The sequence below is a fragment of the Ictidomys tridecemlineatus genome, chromosome 3, assembly GCF_052094955.1.
Source record: "Ictidomys tridecemlineatus isolate mIctTri1 chromosome 3, mIctTri1.hap1, whole genome shotgun sequence".
NCBI lineage: Eukaryota > Metazoa > Chordata > Mammalia > Rodentia > Sciuridae > Ictidomys > Ictidomys tridecemlineatus.
This window is the reverse complement of record NC_135479.1, coordinates 21,877,737-21,890,930: the sequence shown is the minus strand read 5'-3', so window position 1 is coordinate 21,890,930 and position 13,194 is coordinate 21,877,737. Positions and strand designations below refer to the sequence as shown.

The window sequence follows — 13,194 nt, the reverse complement described above, 5'->3', positions numbered from 1 at the left end:
CTGCAGAGCCACAACCCTAGCCCTCAATACATATTTAAAAAATTTTTTTGTAGTTGTAGATGGACAGAATGTCTTTATTTTATTTATTTTTTTATGTGGTGCTGAGGATCGAACCCAGGGCCTCACGCATGCTAGGCAAGCACTCTGCTACTGAGCAACAGCCCCAGCCCAATACATATTTCTTTTTTAGTTGTTAAAGAACCTTTATTTTTTATTTATTTATATGAGGTGCTGAGAATCTAACTCAGTGCCTCACACATGCCAGGCAAGCGCTCTACTACCGAGCCACAATCTCAGCTCTGTTTAAGACATATTTGTTGAGTAAATAATGAGATTGGTTGAAATGGGAGCCAGAAGACAGGCACAAGACACAAGATGATAAGTGCTCTAGGGATTAAGCCAAGGGGGTTCACTCTTGGCCTGGGGATGGGGAGGACAGAATAAGAGACATTTTCTTGGAAGAGATGACCCAGACCTCAAAGGAGGGATCGGGTTTGGTAGTGAAAGCATGGAAGTGGGAAATTAGGGATGAAGCACTGGAAAGCACTTAGGAACTGGGCCTTTTTAGCATGGAGAGCTACTTCTGCCCTGTAGGACTGGTCATTAGGGGAGCTAGAAGTGTGGAGGCTGAATAGGTTCTGCTCTCCTCAAAGGGTGCTGGCATCTCACTGATGGACTCCTTGAGCAGGTGAGGATGGAGTCCTTGTTGCCTCTGTTCCCCAGGAAGGCAGACAAATGGTGTGGATTATTCTTACCCCATCTCAGCCACCTTCAGACTCATCGTTACCTATTTTTCAGAGGCGATAACAAAAGTTGCCATTCTTTGTGCTTGGCTTTGTGTGCATTCTCTTATTTAATATTCCCAACAACCTTTGAGGTTGGTTCTATCCGCTCCACTTCCACTTTCCTGATGAAGAATTGAGGTCTTGAGATTTTTTTTTTTTTTTTTTTTTTAAAGCATAGGCAGGGGGCTGGGGATGTGGCTCAAGCGGTAGCGTGCTCGCCTGGCATGCGTGCGGCCCGGGTTCGATCCTCAGCACCACATACCAACAAAGATGTCGTGTCTGCCAAGAACAAACTACAAGATAAATATTAAAAAATTCTCTCTCTCTCTCTTAAAAAAAAAAAAAGCCAATTCATTTCTGACTTTACAGCCTATACAGCTCACGCACTATAAATCCTGGGAGTCTGAATAGTTGAGAATTATCTGCTTTGTTGCAGGTGGCTGTGGCTGGCAGAACTTTTTCTTTTCTTTCCTTTTTTTTGGGGGGGGGCTAGCAGAACTTTTTCTATCCATTTCTTTATCACACCTGTTATTAGAGAGTCACCCAAGATCAAGAAGTAGCATCAAAAGGACTCTGTGGGCTAAGGCTGGGGGAATATGAGCTTATATAGTAGCCTAGCACCTCCTAGACTAGTCAGCAATGAACAAAAGGATGAAAATGATCCGGAGTGGTCAGAAGACCAACATAATAAGGTACCCTTTTGATGGGGTATAGAGAGGAGAGCAAGGAATTTAGGCAGTGCCCTAGTCTTCCACTAGGTGTCACCACTAGAATTACTTTCTCAAGGTACCTGGGGATGGGGACTAGCCCACAGCGTAGAGAAGGGGAATTTACATTTCTTGGGGTCATTTATTTATTTATTTATGGTAGTACTAGGGATTGAGTCCAGGGGCCCTTTACCCGTGAGATACACCCACAGCCATTTTCTTTCTTTCTTCCTTTTTTTTTTTTTTTTTGAGAGAGAGAGAGAGAATTTTAATATTTATTTAGTTTTTAGTTCTCGGCAGACACAACATCTTTGTTTGTATGTGGTGCTGAGGATCGAACCCGGGCCACACGCAGGCCAGACGAGTGCGCTACCACTTGAGCCACATCCCCAGCCCGCCATTTTCTATTTTATTTTATTTTGGTGGTCCTGGGGATTGAGCCCAGTGGTGCTGTACCACACAGCTACATCCCCAGCTTTTTAGATTTTTATTTTGAAACAGGGTCTTTGCTAAGTTGCTGAGGCTGACCTCAGACTTATAATCCTCCTGTCTCAGCCACCAGAGTTGCTGGGGTTATATGTGTGCCTCAGCCTGCTCCTTATAGGTGTAGTTCCTTGGTTGTCACTTAAGCCCTTTCCTCTTTTCTCTATAATTTTTTTTTATAAATTTTTTTTAAAGAGAGAGAGAGAGAGAGAATTTTTTTTTTAATATTTATTTTTTAGTTTTCGGTGGACACAACGTCTTTGTTTGTATGTGGTGCTGAGGATCGAACCCGGACCGCACGCAGGCCAGGCGAGCGCGCTACCGCTTGAGCCACATCCCCAGCCCCTTTTCTCTATAATTCTGAGCTAAGATTTTATTATTATATTTCTGTTTGGGGAGCTCTTGCTGCATAACAAACTATTCCAAACTGAGTGGCTAACAGACAACAATCATTTTATAACTTCTCATGAGGGCTCAGCTGAATGGTTCTTTTCTTTCTCTCTCTCTCTCTGTACTGGGGATTGAACCCAGGGCACTTTACAACTGAGCTATATCCCCAGTCCTTTTTATTTTTTATTTTGAGGCAGGTCTCACTAACTTGCTTAGGGCCTCTCTACAGTTGCTGAAGCTGGTCTCAAACTTGCAATCCTCTTGCCTCAGCCTCATGGAATTGCTGGGACCTGTAGTCTTGGCTTGGACCTGGGACTTGGCTCAGGGGATGATTCTGCCGGTCTTGCTTTAGGTCTCTCACATGGCACTGTCAGAAGCTATCTGGAGCTAGACTGTCTAGGATGGCTGGCTCCCAAGTCTCTCACCCTGATAGGAAGAGCTGGGCTGCTGAGATGGCTGGACCTTTCTCTTTCTCCATGCCAAGGTCTCTTTTTCCAGATTTCTCATAAGGGATCTTAGAGGTCTCCACCAGGCGACCAGCACGCTGGTTTCATTAAAGAGGTCCGTAGCATAGAAGTTAACTAGTGAGATAAAAATAAAACGCACAGACTCAATTACCTTTTTATTTGTCCAGGTCCCAGACGGCCCTCCCTCTGGCTCTCGCCTCGAACCATCCGGTGGGGCAGCAAGGCTTACTCAGGACTAGCAGGAGTGAGAGAGAGGGAGCACACCAGGGAGTGGCCTTTTATTGGGGAACAAGAAATTCAGGGGAAAATTCCATCCAATGAAGGTCGAGGGGGCAGCATTCCAAGGTAAGGGTCAGTGATTGGTCTCAGGGTCAGTGGTCAGTCACACCCCCACAGGGACAGACTCTCCCACCTGGAGAGGGTGGGGATAGCTCTGACACAGTTTGGCCAGAACCCCTCACACCTGAACAGGGAGGTGCCCAATCACGTGCGAGAATGGCTTCCCACAGAGGTCCTGAGAGCACAACAGTGGAAGCTGCCAGGTCTTCTTTAGGCTTAGTTCCAGACATAGGAAGGTCTCGCTTTTGCTGCATCTCACTGGCTTAAGAGAGTCTCTAGTCAGCTCAAAGTCAAAGAGTACCTGGAATCCTGCTTCACTGAAAGCCACTTTTTAAATAAATAGTTTTACCTGATACCTTTATTTATTTATTTACTTACTTATTTTTATGTGGTGCTGAGGATTGAACCCAGCACTTCACATGTGCTAGGTTAGTGCTCTACCACTGAACAACAACCCCAGCCCCTGAAAGCCACCTTTGAAGACCACCTACCAGTTTATGAGTCCCGTAGTATGAGTCCCAAATTGCTAGGGCTCTTTTCAGTGACAGAACCAAATATCATCTCTTCTTGGTCATCCCAAAGGCTGCTCAGATTCCTTGACCACCCCAAATCCTCTTCCTTTCAATTCTCTCCAGCCAACTGTTAGCCTCACCACCACATAGGAGTTTGAGCCGGAAGCTTAGCCATCATCTCTCACTGCTCCCTCTCTTCAGTCCCCACATTCCATTTCTTAAATATCTCTAGAACTCTCCATCTCTACTGCTAATAACCTCTTGATCATGGCTAAGACAATTGCAAACTGTCCATGTGTGTACACACTTGGGACACATTCCGTTTAGTATTATCTCCATTTTGTGGATGAGGACCCTGAGGCTGGCAGAGATTGGAATAACTTGCCTAAGGTCTCAACCCAGCAAGAGAGAACTAAATAGTGACAAGAACTAAGTTTCCTCCAGCTCAGTTGATAGGCAGCTCTGCCTCTAAAACCTAGTGGCCCCTGTCAGTACAGATTACTGTCATCTCTCCTTTGGACTTCCACAGCTGCCTCACACCCAGCATTCCTTCCTCCATGTTGGCTCCATCTAATCCATTCTTCATGCAGTCAGAGGGATTTTTCTAGAGTACAAAGTGGTCATGGCACTTCTCTGCTTATAGTTTTCAATGTTTTCCCTCCTGGCCTTGAGGTAAAATCTAATAAAGTCTTTCAGAAATTGGTCCCTGTCAACTTGACAGTATAGCATGGGGCAATGGTCTACATGGGGACATTTTGGAAATTTGAGTTTTTGTCTTTCTCAATTAAAAAGACATGCTACTGGAATTTGGTCAGGAATTCTAGAGAGTTGCAATACAAGGAATGATTCCTTATAACTAAGAATTCTCTTGGGTTTCACAAGACTTTTGGATGACCTGCTGGATGTACTATGTGAAAAACGTCTTTGTAATTAGCTGATCCCAGGATCTATCTCCATTAACTGTACACTCAAGGGAGAAGGGGACAAGTTTATTTCTGGATTTCTGGATTACTCTTATCATGAGAATGTAGTTCTTTGAATCCCACCTTTATGGAAGGAGAAACTCCTGCTAAATTCCTCTTATTGAGGGTGTTCTGGGGTCTTCCCTTTTCCCATGAGACATTCATAAAAATCTCAAATTCACCTAGTTAGGCAAGCACCTTCAGAACAAAAGCCTGCTTCAGTGTTCCACTTACATCTCTCTGTGTCCCCTGCCTTCACTTACTGTGTTTTGCCCTGAAAATTCCTTACTTTCCTAAGCAGTGCATCAAAGCATTTGAGATTTTTATTTATTTATTTTTGGTGGTATTATGTACCAGGGATTGAAATCAGGGACAGTTGAGCACTGAGCCACATCCCTAGCCCTATTTTGTATTTTGTTAGAGACAGGGTCTCAGGGTCTCATTAAGTTGCTTAGCACCTGGCTAAATTGCTGAGGCTGGCTTTGAATTTGTAATCCTCCTGCCTCCGCCTCCCCAGCTGCTGGGACTGCAGGTGTGCACCACCACGCCTGGCTCAGCATTTGAGATATATATTTTTAAATATGTATTTTTTAGGTATAGATGGACACAACACAATGCCTTTATTTTTATGTGGTGCTGAGGATGGAACCCGGGTCCCGCCCGTGCTAGGCGAGCGCTCCACTGCTGAGCCACAATCCCAGCCCAGCATTTGAGATACTTAAAAAATATTTTTTAGGGGCTGAGGCTGTAGCTCAGTGGTAAAGTGCTTGCCTCACATGTGTGAGGCACTGGGTTCAATCCTCAGCACCACATAAAAATAAATAAAGATACTGTGTGTTCATCTACAACTAAATAAATATTAAAAAATGTTTTTGGTTACAGATGGACAAATATCTTTATTTTGTTTTATTTTATTTATTTTTTAATGTGGCACTGAAAATCAAACCCAATGTCTCACACATGCTAGGCAAGCGCTCTGCCACTGAGCCACAACCCCAGCCTGAGATTTTTTTTTTTTAAAGAGAGAGAGAGAGAGAGAGAGAGAGAATTTTAATATCTGTTTTCCAGCTATTGGCAGACACAACATCTTTGTTGGTATGTGGTGCTGAGGATCGAACCAGGGCCACACGAATGCCAGGCGAGCGCGCCACCGCTTGAGCCACATCCCCAGCCCCGAGATTTTTTTTTTTTTTTTTTATCATTTTTTTAGTTGTTGATAGATCTTTATTTTATTTATTTATAGTGATGCTGAGAATCAAACTCAGTGCCTCACACATGACAGCCAAGTGCCCTACCCCTGAGCCATAGCCCCAGCCCTCTGAGATTTTTTTAAAAATATATTTTAGTTGTCCATGGACCTTTAATTAATTAATTAATTAATATGTAGTGCTGAAAATCAAACCCACGGCCTCTCCCACATGCCAGGCAAGCATTTTACACTGAGCCACAACCCGAGCCTATAGTCCCAGCATTTAAGATTTTTTTGGTACTGTGGATTGAATTCCGAGGCGCTTAATCACTGAGCCACATCCCCAGCCCTTTTTTGTATCTTATTTAGAGACAGGGTCTCACTGAGTTGTTTAGGGCCTTGCTAAGTTGCTAAGGCTGGCTTTGAACTTGTGATCCTCTTGCCTCAGCCTCCCAAACCACTGGGATTACAGGCATGCACCACTAGTAGCGTTTAAGTTTTTTAAAAAAGTTTGATCCAGGATTTTAGTTGTTTTTAGGTCTTCTAGGTTCTTAGCCTGAAAAGGAAAGCACAAGTATGCAATATTTTTGCACATATTTAATATGACCTGTCTTTTCCAGTAATGCAACCACTATGTAAATTGTTTTGTATTGTTCTGAACTTTACCAAGAGTTGTTCACCATTTTGGAAAGTCAGACCAATGGCAATTCTGCCTAATTCAACTCTCCTCGGTCAGTCTATATTTGTCCCTATCACATTCTTAGTGATTCTAGGGCTGGGGGTAGAGTTTCCTATTTTCCTCTAACTTCCAGTGTAGAATAGTGCCCAAGTATTTGCATATTGAAATGCCTTCTTCTTGTCCTTATTTTTCTTTAATAGCCAGAAAATTATATTGATCCGCTTTTTAAATTGTGTATCCAGGTAATTTATATTGCTTGTTAATTTCACTTCAGGGTAGTAGAGTTAAATATTTGTTTTTAAAAAGATGCATTGAAGCCAGGTGTAGCAGTGTACCTATAGTCCCAGCTACTTCCATGAGTTTGAGACCAGCCTGAACAACATAGTGAGACTCTGTCAAAAAAAAAAAAAATTGATAAAAAGGGGACACTAGGAGGGGACAGATTTACTGATGTGATCATTAGAGTTCAAAATCTGGAGAATTTTTGCTATTTTGAAGGCATGTGACTTGGAGCATGATGGTTAACTTTTTGGCATTGAGGTGTACGTCAGTGGTAATGCTTGTGCTCAGCATGTATAAGACCCTGGGTTCAATCCCCTCCCCATGCCCCTTCATCCCTAACCTCCACACACCTCAGAAAAGATGGTTAACATCCTCAGTTGTGCACACCTGTAATCCCAGAGGCTCAGGAGGCTGAAGCAGGAGGATTGTGAGTCAAAGCCAGCCTCAGCAACTTAGCAAGGCACTAAGCAACTCAGTGAGACCCTGTCTCTAAATAAAATACAAAATAAGGCTGGGAGGGGTCAGTGGCTGAGTGCATCTGAGTTTAATCCCCTGCACCAAAAAAATAAAAAAGAAAAAAAAATAAAGAAGAAAAGGTGGTTAACATTGTTGAGTCTTGGTTTCCTTGGTTTCTTCATCTGTAAAATGGGGGTGGTATTATGTACCTCAGAAAGTTATTGTGAGGATTAAGTGAGATATGATATGTGAAGTTATAATAGTACCTGGCACATGGTGCTAATGTCAGACCTTGCCAGGCATTGGGGACATGCCTGTAATCCTAGCAATTTAGGAGGCTGAGGCAGGAAGATCACAACTTCAATATCAGCCTTAGCAACTTAAGTGTGGCCCTAAGCAACTGAGTGAGACCTTGTCTTAAAACAAAACAAAAAACAAAAAAAGAAAAGAAAAAGAAAAAGGGCTGGGGATGTAGCATGGTGGTAGAGTACTCCTACTTTCAATTCCTACTACCACACAAACACACACTCATCACCCTCCCCCCCTCACACATACACACCCACAAAGTCACAGGCCCCATGATTATGTCTTTGACCCAATTTCTTGTCTCTTCCTTAAGTTCTAGCTCTCATCACATCAAAATACTTTTCTTGGAAAATGCCATGATTCTTCCTGTTTTGCATATACTCTCCCTGGAATCCTCCCTTCTTTGAAACCCTATCTAATTCCTATCCATCCATCAGATCTCACTCAGAAAATGGGTAACAGCCTTACTTAGCTTTTTCTTCATGAAGTCTATTGCTATCTCCACAAGTGATGTGTCCCTGTTTTCACCACAGTGGCTGCCCTTAACACAGAGTGATGTTACAGAGCACAGGGGCTTACATTGGCTACAGTGGGCAGGGAATGCCTTCTGTAGAGGGGCATTTGAGCTAAGGCCTGAAAAATTAAAGAGGATAGATAGTACAAAGGCTCTGAGGTCAGGGCTGCCTGCAGGACCACACAACATAAAAGTGACTGAGGAGGGTACAGGTAGGACATGAAGATGAAGATCTGGGAGGCTCTAGCAAGAGTTAGGATCCACTTCCACATTACCTTACCTTCAAGCATGCAGAAGTACATACCTGGACATCTTTACTTTTGCATCCATTGATCTCTATGTCTGGAATGTGTTCCTTGCTTCTCTGATTATTAATAAAATCCTACTCATCCTTCAAGGCCAGTGAAAAACCATTTATGAAATCTTCTCTCATTCTTTATCAGGAATTAATCACTCCCTTGTCTCATGTCCCCATGGCACTAATCACATGCTGACTTGTACCTCAGCTAGCTGTTTACATGCCAGTCTGCCCACCAACACGGTGAGTTCCTGAGGACAGAGGCTCTTAGTCATCTCTGTATCAATCTCCTGGTGCCTGGCCCACATCTGATACATAATGAGACACTGACTTGACTAGTGGGTGGGGTCCAGCACTACTCATGGTGGAACAGAGAAGGAAAACAAAAATAACAACAATTATGGCTTATCACGTGTTGTCCCATTCATTACCTGATTTGTGCCTTCCAACAACCCTAAGAGACAGAAGAGACAGGCATATGCATCAATTTTACAGACAGGGTTGCCGAAGCCTTTTAAGTTGTGGGGACTAAGTCCCAATCCTGTCTCTTACTTCAGATTCAGCGCTGGGAATGGAACTGACCCAAAGAGCAGTTTGAGGATATAAATCAGTGGGATGGGCTGCAGTGACAAAGTGCTTTTGTGGGTGGACTTGGGAGAAATCCTCAATCAGTTGCCAAGGAGTTAGCAATTGCACCAGGAAGGACAAAGTATTTCTGTCTCTGAGCCAAGCAGCTGAAGGATTTCGCAGCACCATCTCTCATCACTGAAAATGGGAAACCCTTGGCCCACGAAAGATACCGTTTGGGTCTGGTGGCTCAGTTGATGTAAAGGATGACTTGTTAGCAGGGGCCTGCTTCTCTGTTGCCATGACAACCAGAGCTTGCCTATTGGTCCCTTGCAAGGTTAGCTGAGGCGTTCTCTTCGTTAACTCGAGATTAGGGAAGGACACTTAGGGGGAGGCTGTGTGCGCGAGCGCGCCTAGTGGACTAAAGATGAAAAAGAAGTATATTCAAGAAACACGATAGCTGAGTGGTTCTCCACCTCGGTGACATGTTAGAATCACGCGCATTAAAAGTCCCGATACTAGGCTGCACTCGATCAATTAAATCAGAATCTCTGGGACTACAACCCTGACATCAGTAGCTAGTTGAAGCTCTCCAGGTAGTTTCAATTGTAGTCAAAGATGCAAATCCCGGTTTTAGCTGCTAAGCGGAGTTCTTGCGACCTTCTCAAGATGGCGACCGATCCAGCCACTTCCGTCTTTACGTGCGCCGGCAGGGGGCAGGTTTTCCAGAGGCGCATGCGTTTAGCGTGTCTTTGCTCCCCGCTCCCTCCTCCTTTTTCCCCCGCCTCCATTTTGTTCGCGGACGCTGGGGACGGTGGGAGCACATCCATTTCCGGGTTGGCAAAAGGGGCGGCGGCGGCGAGAAAGAGAGCTTGCTGGGGGGGCGAGTGAGACAAGACGAAACCAGAGCAGAGGTGGCGGAGGATTCGCTCCCGGAGCAGCTGCAACCAGGTCGGAAAGAGGCTGAGAGGGCTGGGTCCGTCGCTGAGGTGACCTGCGGACCTGAGATGGGAGGGAGGATCGGGAGAGGGGGGCTTTGGGCGGGGCTTGAGGAGAGTGGGGGCACCGGAGGAGGGGCCTGAGGGGGAGAGAGGGGCTCTGGGGGCGGGATTTGGGGAAATGGGGGTTGGGTCTGGAGAAGCTAGAGTGGGGGCGTGGGTCATCTAAGGAGGAGTGGTCAGGAATTGGTACTGGGCGGGCGCGGACTGTGAAGATGGGCGAAGTGCTTTTTGAGAGACAGGAAATAAAGCATCTTGAAGGGTTGGTTGAGGTAAGACGGAAAGTCGCGGTGAAGAACGAGGTAACCGTGCGCAAAAGGGGAGATGGGAAGGGAGTACCTGTTGGGAACAGGTAATTAGTAGGATGCTCTGGGTGAGGAGGCCCGTGTGACATTTTGAGAATTGATTTAGATAAAAAGTCATGGTTGGGAGGATGGCTCAGGAAACTGCTTATATTAGATAGAATCTTACAAGCGTTAGTTGAGAGGCAGTCAGAATGCAGTTAAAGGTTGGACTGAGAAATGTTGAGATACGCTTTGGTGCACCTGGAGTTGAGGGGTTCGTGTTTGAGTGCTAGATGTGGGCGTTGTGTGTGATTGAGTTGCTGATCAGGAAGGAAAATTCTGAAAAGATGACATTGTAGTGAAAAGTTGGAAGAAGCTGGGAATTCATATTTTTAAAGAGACTTGAAAAATACTGTTTGGGGCTCTTCCAGGGCCCATCTCCTCTCCTCTCCTCTCCTCTCCTCTCCTCTCCTTTCCTTCTTTCCTTCCTTCCTTCCTTTCTTTCTTTCCTTTTTTTTTTCATTCTGTTATTTTTGACTTAAGTTTTGGTTTCTGAATGACTTATTGAATGTTTCCGGCTACTCTTCTCCTTTTATTGAACCAGAAAAGAGCTTAGAGAGTAAAAACTATTCTAGCACAACTCTGGCTTTACTCATTAACTTTGAGGCAAATCATTAAACTCTTCATTCCCCCCCCCCCTTTGTAATATAGGAGGAATTTACTTTTGCATCCACTGATAAAATTCTACTCATCCTTCAAGGCCAGTTAGAAACCATTTATGAAATCTTCTCTCATTCTTTATTAGGAATTAAAATCCTCATCCTGTTCTCTAAAAGACTGTGTTAAACAAGTGAGATGTTGAAGTGGTTGCAAACAAGTGCTCTGGAAACAAGATTGAGATATTGCTATTTGAAAGACATTTTTCTCAGTCTCTTCCTCTTGGTCTTGTGTGTGTATAATAATGTGTATATATGTGCGCGCGCACACACACACACACACATATATATATTTATATATACACACACATTATTATATAAAATGTATATCTGTGTGTAAATATGTATGTTTTTGTGTGTTTGTGTGTGTGTATTGCCAAGAAAGAGTTGGTTTAGATTTGATGCATGTTTAGTTTTTAAATTATATTCTCCCCCCAGTAGTAGTGGGGATTGATTTCAGGGCCTTGGGTGTATAAGATGAGCTACATCCCCAGTCCTTTTGTGTGTATAGTACTGGAGATTTTTTTTTTAATATTTTTTTAGTCTTAGTTGGATGCAATACCTTTTTTTTTTTTTTAAAGAGAATTTTTTAATATTTATTTATTTAGTTTTCGGCGGACACAAATCTTTGTTTATATGTGGTGCTGAGGATCGAACCCGGGCCGCACGCATTCCAGGCAAGCGTGCTACCGCTTGAGCCACATCCCCAGCCCCAGCAATACCTTGATTATTTATTTATTTACTTATTTGTTTTATGTGGTGCTGAGGATCCAACGGCCTTGCACATGCTAGGCGAGCGCTGTACCGCTGGGCCACAACCCCAGCCCTGTACTGGAGATTTGAACCCAGGAGTACCCTACTAGTGAGCTACATCTCAGCCCTTTTTATTTATTTATTTAAAAAAAATTTTTTTTGTCGTTGTAGATGGATGGAATACCTTTATTTGTTTATTTTTATGTGGTGCTGAGGATCGAACCCAATGCGTCACAGATGCTAGGCAAGTGCTCTGCCACTGAGCTATAGTCCCAGCCCTCAGCCCTTTTTATTTTTACTTTTTATTTTGAGACAGGGTTTTGCTAATATGCCCAGGCTGGCCTTGTACTTGCCATTCTCCTGCCTCAGCCTCCTGTGTTGCTAGGATTACAGGTGTGCACTACTGCATCTTGCTTTTAACTATTCTTTTAAACTATTTAAATATATGTATGTTTTTTAGTTGTAGATAGACATAATACCTTTCTTTTTATTTATTTATTTTTATGTGGCACTGAGGATTGAACCCAGGGCTTCATACATGCTAGGCAAATGCTGTGCCACAATCGCAGCCCCAGTGTGAAACTTTTATATAGTTGAAAATTTCTTACTATTGTGTTTCATTTTATTGGCTACCATCAAAATGAAGATAAGGAAATTAGAGTTGGGAATGAATGAGGTCAGTTGATGGAGACTAGGAGAATATAGTATTTTATTCTTGACAGAAACTGGGTTTTTCCATGAGCTCTTTTTTTCTTTAATTTTTTTTAGTAGTAGATGAACATAATACGTTTATTCATTTATTTTATATGGTGCTGAGGATCGACCCCAGTGCCTCACACGTGTGAGTCAAGCACTCTGCCACTGAGCCACAACCTTAGACCCTCCATGAGCTCTTTGAGAATTCCCTGAAAAATAATATTTTGGACAATTGAGCCTTATCTTTAATCCAGTCGCTATCTATGGCCTTGTTGTCAGTTGGTAGGGATGAGTGTGCTGTGGACAGTTTTAGCTGCTTTACTGTTTTTTTTTTGCTAATTTTTTTTTTTTTTTTTTTTTGTAGTGCTAGGTGTTGAACCCAGGGCCTCTTTCCAACTAGACCACTCTACCACTGAGCTATATTCCTGCTTCATTGTTAATTCTTCAAAATCCTGTTTCAGCTTTTTTTTTTTTTTTTTTTTGGGTACTGGAGATTGAACTCAGAGGCACTCAACCACTGAGCCACATTCCCAGGCCTATTTTGTATTTTATTTAGAGACAGGGTCTCACTGAATTGCTTAGCACCTCAGGCTGGCTTTGAACTTGCAATCCTCCTGAGTCGCTGGGATTGTAGGCATGCGCCACCGCACCTGGCTTTTTTAACTTCTGTAGAGTGATTCTCTCTACACTTTGCACATAGGTAAACTTATTTAATCTAGAAGTGTTCCTGAAAGTCTTGGCATTTCTGAGGTTCGAGGTGGATTTGCTAAAGAGAGGGCAGTTTTTAATTCTATCTCCCACTTAGTATCAG

General features: G+C 43.4%; 2 protein-coding genes across 4 annotated transcripts in view; one reads left to right on the top strand and one right to left on the bottom strand.

The window, feature by feature from the left end:
* The window catches only part of Top2a (DNA topoisomerase II alpha), a 323,275-nt gene that overhangs the window by 154,120 nt on the left and 155,961 nt on the right, over positions 1–13,194 (bottom strand). The window lies entirely within an intron of this gene.
* Wipf2 (WAS/WASL interacting protein family member 2) overlaps positions 9,714–13,194 on the top strand; it is a 48,379-nt gene continuing 44,898 nt past the window's right edge. For 2 of the 3 annotated variants that reach the window (XM_005321814.5, XM_021724200.3), the window contains exon 1: positions 9,714–9,887. The gene's annotated coding sequence lies outside the window, so the exon portion shown is untranslated. Of the gene's footprint in view, positions 9,888–10,069; positions 10,207–13,194 lie in introns of those variants that run through there. The other variant, XM_021724201.3, reaches the window with a different exon arrangement.